The 6,000-nt window shown below is 45.9% G+C and overlaps 1 protein-coding gene across 3 annotated transcripts in view; it reads left to right on the top strand.

The window, feature by feature from the left end:
* The first annotated feature begins 1,096 nt into the window (after nucleotides 1–1,096).
* LOC123370212 (chondroitin proteoglycan 3-like) overlaps nucleotides 1,097–6,000 on the top strand; it is a 41,927-nt gene continuing 37,023 nt past the window's right edge. For 2 of the 3 annotated variants that reach the window (XM_045016579.1, XM_045016572.1), the window contains exon 1: nucleotides 1,097–1,298. The gene's annotated coding sequence lies outside the window, so the exon portion shown is untranslated. Of the gene's footprint in view, nucleotides 1,299–1,707; nucleotides 1,796–6,000 lie in introns of all 3 variants that reach the window. The other variant, XM_045016552.1, reaches the window with a different exon arrangement.

Genomic DNA, 6,000 nt, shown 5'->3' with positions numbered 1-6,000 from the left:
AAAATAGGGAAGCTAGTAAGGATCAAAGTGGGCAAAGAGGTGAAGTTAATGGGGATTGAAGTAGACAAAAGTGAAGCTAGTGGGGATCAAAGTGGGCAAGTTAAACTGGATCAGCCTGGGGAAGCTAGGGAAGAATATTGTTGGGAAACAAGTGAACCTAACCTGGGGCAAAAAGGGCAAGCACTTGGTGAACAAAGCCCTGGAGTTAATGGGGCACACACTGAGGAAGCCTGTGGAGAACAAAGAGGGGAACCAGCTGGTGCATTAAATCTGCATCTATCTCCCTTTTCCCCTCCTTCCAAACATTTCCCCTTAGCTCTTGGTAATTCACAGCCCCTGCTTTCTTGCACTGAGTTGGAACGACATGCAAAAAACACCTTTTTCCTCTCTCTTGCATCTTCTCTTCACCCCTTATCCCTCTCTTTCACATGTTCTCTCACGAGAAACGTGTGTGACACATCACCTCCACATTGGTGCACATAACAAAATTCACGTGGTGGGGGTGGGGTTGAGGGTTTTGGAGTCTGGGAGGGGGCTCAGGGCTCCGGCTGGGGGGGCAGGCTCTGGGATGGGGCGGAGGGTTGGGATGCAGGGGTGTGAGAGCTATGGGGTGCAGGCTCTGGGGTGGGACCGGGGATGAGGGGCTCCTGCTTCCTCACACCGCCGTGAGAGGCCCCGAGAGCGTGGAGCAGCAGCACCCTGGTTACCATGGCGCCCAGCCCAGTCCAGTCCCAGAAAACACCTACCCCCACTCCCCACAGGCTCGGCCAGCCCCTGGGGCGGGTAGACCGACAGCCACCGCAATCCCCAGGATATGATACACTGTACCATGGCCCTGATACATTGTATCCCCACCACCGCAATCGGAGACAAAAAACAATGCTCCAGACCAGCTCTCTCATCCTCTGCCCGCAGGGATCCAGCCTGGGAGCTGAGCCCCCAAGGTACCTTGGGAGCTGTAGTTCTTTGGACAGCTCCCTGCCTGGAAAACTGGCCCTGGAGCAGGAAAGGAACTACATCTCCCAGCATTCCTTTGGCTGCTATCAACTGGAAAGGGAAGGGGAGGGAGTGGGGAAGCTGCCAGGGCTGGCGAGACCCGATGCATGGAGCTTGCTGTGAATGGGGAGCTGGCTGCTTGAAGAGAGTAGTGCTGTGAATGGGGAACATGCACAAGGAGTAAAAGGCTTCCCCAGATTGGATTAAGGATGGTAGTGGCCTTGGCTGGCAGCCCCCAAAGAAGGAATTGCATGGAATGAATGGACATTGTGCCTCTATCTGAAGCCTAGCAAGGGTCAGAGGTATGTGGACTCCACTGGGAGAAGTTAAAATTATAAGTAAGGAAGGAAAGGCTCTAGTAGAAGACCTGGACAGCTTTAGATAACAGACATGCAGGAGGCTGTGATTCAATTTCCATTTCTGAGCCATGGAAGCACAAATTGGCTTTTCCTTTCCAGATTTATCTAATATTCAGAAAGGGAATCTAGCACCTGCCTTCCAGATTTGAACACCCTCAAAGTTCAGGAGTGCTCAAGTTCACTCTCTGTTACTTCATTTCTCCCAAGTCAAATACTGATCCACTGTAATTTTCTGTAGAAAAAGTAGGATAAAATTGAGCTACAAATGCTGGCATCTTCCCAATTCTAACTAGGACCTTAATTGCTATTTTCAACAACCCTTACCATTTTTTTTGTTTTGTTTTGTTTTTAGTTTTGTTTCCCATAAAAAGAAGATGACAGTAATATTGCATTGACAAGTTCTCCACAGAAACTAAGAGTGGAACAGAAGAATAGCAAAGGTACCTTAACTTTTCCTCATTATGTGGGACAGGCCTACAGTATGGATCCAGATATCCTCCAATCACACAAACTGAAAATTGTTCCACTTTATTGCAGTTCTGTAGCCATGCAGGAACCAGTCCTGTGTTATGTGCACATCCAAAATTCCTACTGAATTCAGAAGTGCCTTGCTTTTGTAAACATACCACCTGATATTTTCTGACCTTGTAAGCTAAGCAGGGTTACATTTAGTAATTGGGTGGGAGACCTCTCAGAAAAACTTGCATGTTGCAGGAGGTGTTGATTATTCGCTAGTAATGTGAGACCCTCCTATTTACAATAGTAAACCACTGCAGCATAGCTTTAGAATGCACGGTGACAATGCAAAGACTGCCACTGATTTCAACAGGCTTTGGGTGGAACTGGTTATACACTGAGGTAACTCCACTGTCTTTATAGGCCCTGAAGCTTTGGAGTTATTTGAATGCAGGGCTTTGGTTCAACAATACAGGTCCATCGCTACTCTTAATAACTGAGTTGAACTCTCTTCTCTTTCCCCTAGTCCATACTTGCCTTTCCTTTTAGAATGTGAAGCACAAGTAAATCCAGGTGGAAGGAAATGACCTGTTTCCAAGACTTCAGATTCAGTGATGGAAAATTAACCTTATAGAAAAGAGCATAAGTTCTCTCCCATCCCAGAACGGTTTGTAAAATGTCAGCAATAGCTGATGGTTGGATTCTATTATATTTCCAATAGTGTTATTTCCCTTTATAATGTATCAGACTGCAATGAGCTGGATGGATCTGTTCAGAGACAATGTGTATTAGTATTTATTATTTGTATTATCGGAGCACCTGGGTTCTCTAGTCATGAACCAGGACTCCACTGTTGTAGGTGCTGTATGAACACAGAACAAAAAGTCAATGATAACTGGGTCTTCAGCTCTCATATGAAAATAAACAGGTGATGCTATTCACTCTGTCACTGATGTTGCAATATTCTCAGTTCACAGGAGATTCAGATTCATTAGGGATTGAAATGCACTTCTCCCACTTAAAGCCTAAATAAAATACTCTTATTTCAACTAGCATGGCAACAGCTGAAAAGAAGTGGTTGAATTGCTCCACCATACTGGTCTAATAGGCTCATATCTTTCTCTCTTAAGGTCTTCTGGTTGCTCTTTTTTGACCCTGAACTCCCTCTTCCCACATCTCCAATGTTTGGAAAACTATCTAGCACCAACTCTGTACTATTGTATAACGAGATTACTGTTCCCCATAATTTACCTGGTTCCTGTTCTCAGTTTATCCCTATTGTATTAATGGACTTAGGTTACTGAGTGACCGAAAGCCAGGGGGAAACAAACTCGCTCTGAGCCATTGGGGACCTTTTCCCTGCCCAGCCCAACTGGTGCAGCTGTCCACCCATTGAGAGCAATTGTCAGCATTGGGGCCCTAGTTACAACTATTACTACACAAGCCAGTAATGGCCAGTGCAAAGGCAAGAAAGTCTTGAGGTGCTGTTGGGACTGTAATGCTGGTAGACCAGGTGCCAGCTTGTGCCAACAAATTCATACCTGGAAACCAGACCAGCTCACCTGTGTGTTAATATTGTTCCAGATAGGTGTTCTGCTTGTAAGGATATGTTTATAGTCTATAAAATGCTTGTAAGTTGCTGCATGCATTAACATTACTTGTAATATCTGTATCTCATACTAGAAGATAATTGTCAGGGTTCCCTCCCCACTCTGAACTCTAGGGTACAGATGTGAGGACCAGCATGAAAGATCCCTTAATCTTATATTCCACCAGCTTAGGTTAAAAACTTTCCCAAGGCACAAATCCCTTGCCCTGGGATGGTATTGCTGCCACCACCAAGTGAGTTAGACAAAGATTCAGGAAACGGACCACTTGGAGTTCCTGTTTCACCAAAATATCCCCCCAAGCCCCTTCACCCCCTTTCCTGGGGAGGCTTGAGAATAATATACCAACCAAATAGGTAACCAAGGTGAGCACAGACCAGACCCTTGGGTTTTTAGGACACTAAAACCCCAATCAGATTCTTAAAAACAGAACTTTATTATAAAGAAAAAAAGTAAAAGAAGCACCTCTGTAAAATCAGGATGGAAGGTAATTTTACAGGGTAATAAGATTTAAAACACAGAGGATTCCCCTCTAGGCAAAACTTTAAAATTACAAACAAACAAACAAACAAACAAACAAAAAACCCCACAGAAATAAACTGCCCTTCACAAGCTAAAACAAAAGATAATCTAACACATTTTCTTGCTATTACTTACTATTCTGTAATATTAGATGTATCATTTCAGTAGGAACTGGATTACTTGCTTTGTCTCTCTCTTTGTCTCAGCCCTGGTCTACACACACCCCCTAATTCGAACTAGGGTACGCGAATTCAGCTACGTGAATAACGTAGCTGAATTCGAACTACCCTAGTTCGAAAACTTACCCGTCCAGACGGCGGGGAAGCAAAGTCCGCGGCTCGCAGGTCGACTCCGGCAACTCCTCCTGATGCGGTGGAGTACCGGAGTTCGACCTAGCGCTTCCGGAGTTCGAACTATCGCGTCTAGATCAGACGCGATAGTTCGAACTCCGAGAAGTCGAACTCCCCGCGTCGGACTGCAAGGTAAGTGTAGACCAGTCTTCAGAGAGAACAACACACAGAGCACAAAACAAAAACCTTTCCCCACAGATTTGAAAGTATCTTCTCCCTTTATTGGTCCTTTTGGTCAGTGCCAACTGGTTATTTGAACTTCTTAACCCTTTACAGGTAAAGGAGGGATTTTATGCTACCCTTAGCTGTATGTTCATGACAGTAATATGTAAGTGTGATGTTCCCCTGGTGTTGTCTGGACCGGTGATTTGCTAGGTCACTCCAATTCTCGACTCTGGGAGCCAGCCTTACCCTGCTCTGCTGTGAGAACCCCCACTCTTGGGCTGTTCACGCACAGCCTACATGTAAGCTGCTCATTGGATTGTGCAGCCGACTGACACTAGCCAATATCTCCGGTCCCAGACACAATCCTACGAATCTCTGTCTTGCAGTGTCCAGTTATGCCCGCTGGACACTGCAAGCTTATATGAGTTCGTCAATTTAACAAAGAAATTGATATGTACCAGGCTTGTTATCCCAAGGGGAGTCTCTGACATGCTTCTAACCAAATGCACTGTTTCAGGTACAATAAACAAACAAATTTATTAACTATAAAGATAGATTTTAAGTGATTATAAGTCAAAGCATAACAAGTCAGATTTGGTCAAATTAAATAAAAGCAAAATGCTTTCTAAGCTGATCTTAACACTTTCAGTGCCCTTACAAATTTAGATGCTTCTCAGCACAGGCTGGCTGTTGACCTTCAGCCAGGCTTTCCTCTTTGATCAGCGCCTCAGTCTCGTGGTGGTGTCTGTAGATGGAGGTGGAAGAGAGAGGAAGAGCATGGCAAACGTCTCTCCCTTTTATCATGTTCTTTCTTCCCCTTTGGCTTTGCCCCCCCCCCGCCTTCAGAGTCAGCTGAGCATTACCTCATTGTAGTCCCAAGCTGACCAAAGGAAGGGGGGTGACTCACTCTAGAGTCCAACAGATCCTTTGTTGCTGCCTAGACCAGTGTCCTTTGTTCCTGTGAGGCTGGGCTGGGTTTGTCCCATACATGCCCTGATGAGGTGTGAACTGCCCCTCTGCTCTTGGAAAGTTTTGCCTGGGCCTGTTTTAAGTCATGAGGACACATTTGCAGCCTCATAACTATATGCATGAAATTACAACCTATAACATTACTGTAACAACAATTACTATAACATCACTATAACCATAGACGCTGACTCTGTGGGTGCTCTGGAGCTCAGGGAAGAGGAGGGGCCGGGGTGGGGATTTGGGGAAGGGGTCCAATAGGGGCAGTGAGGGGGCAGAGTTGGGGCGGGGACTTTGGGGAAGGGGTTGGAATGGGGGTGGGGTGGGGAAAGGGTGGGGGTGGGGTGGGGTGGGGGGGTGCGAGCACCCACCGGCGCCGAGGAAAGTTGGCACCTATGACTATAACAACAATGCTCAGTGCATCATGAGCCTTCCGAAGACACCTGACATGACAAACTTTGTATTGGATACCACACCAGCATTTTATAAAGATGAACATGGGGTGCTGGGTGTTCCCACGAGGTACAGGATGTCACAGTAAGTTTTGCTTTAACACTGTAAAAATGCCTGCTCTGAACT

Source organism: Mauremys mutica, chromosome 1 (assembly GCF_020497125.1).
Source record: "Mauremys mutica isolate MM-2020 ecotype Southern chromosome 1, ASM2049712v1, whole genome shotgun sequence".
Taxonomy (NCBI): Eukaryota; Metazoa; Chordata; order Testudines; family Geoemydidae; genus Mauremys; species Mauremys mutica.
Note: the sequence above shows the minus strand (reverse complement) of the source record. Positions and strands in the feature narration are given on the sequence as shown.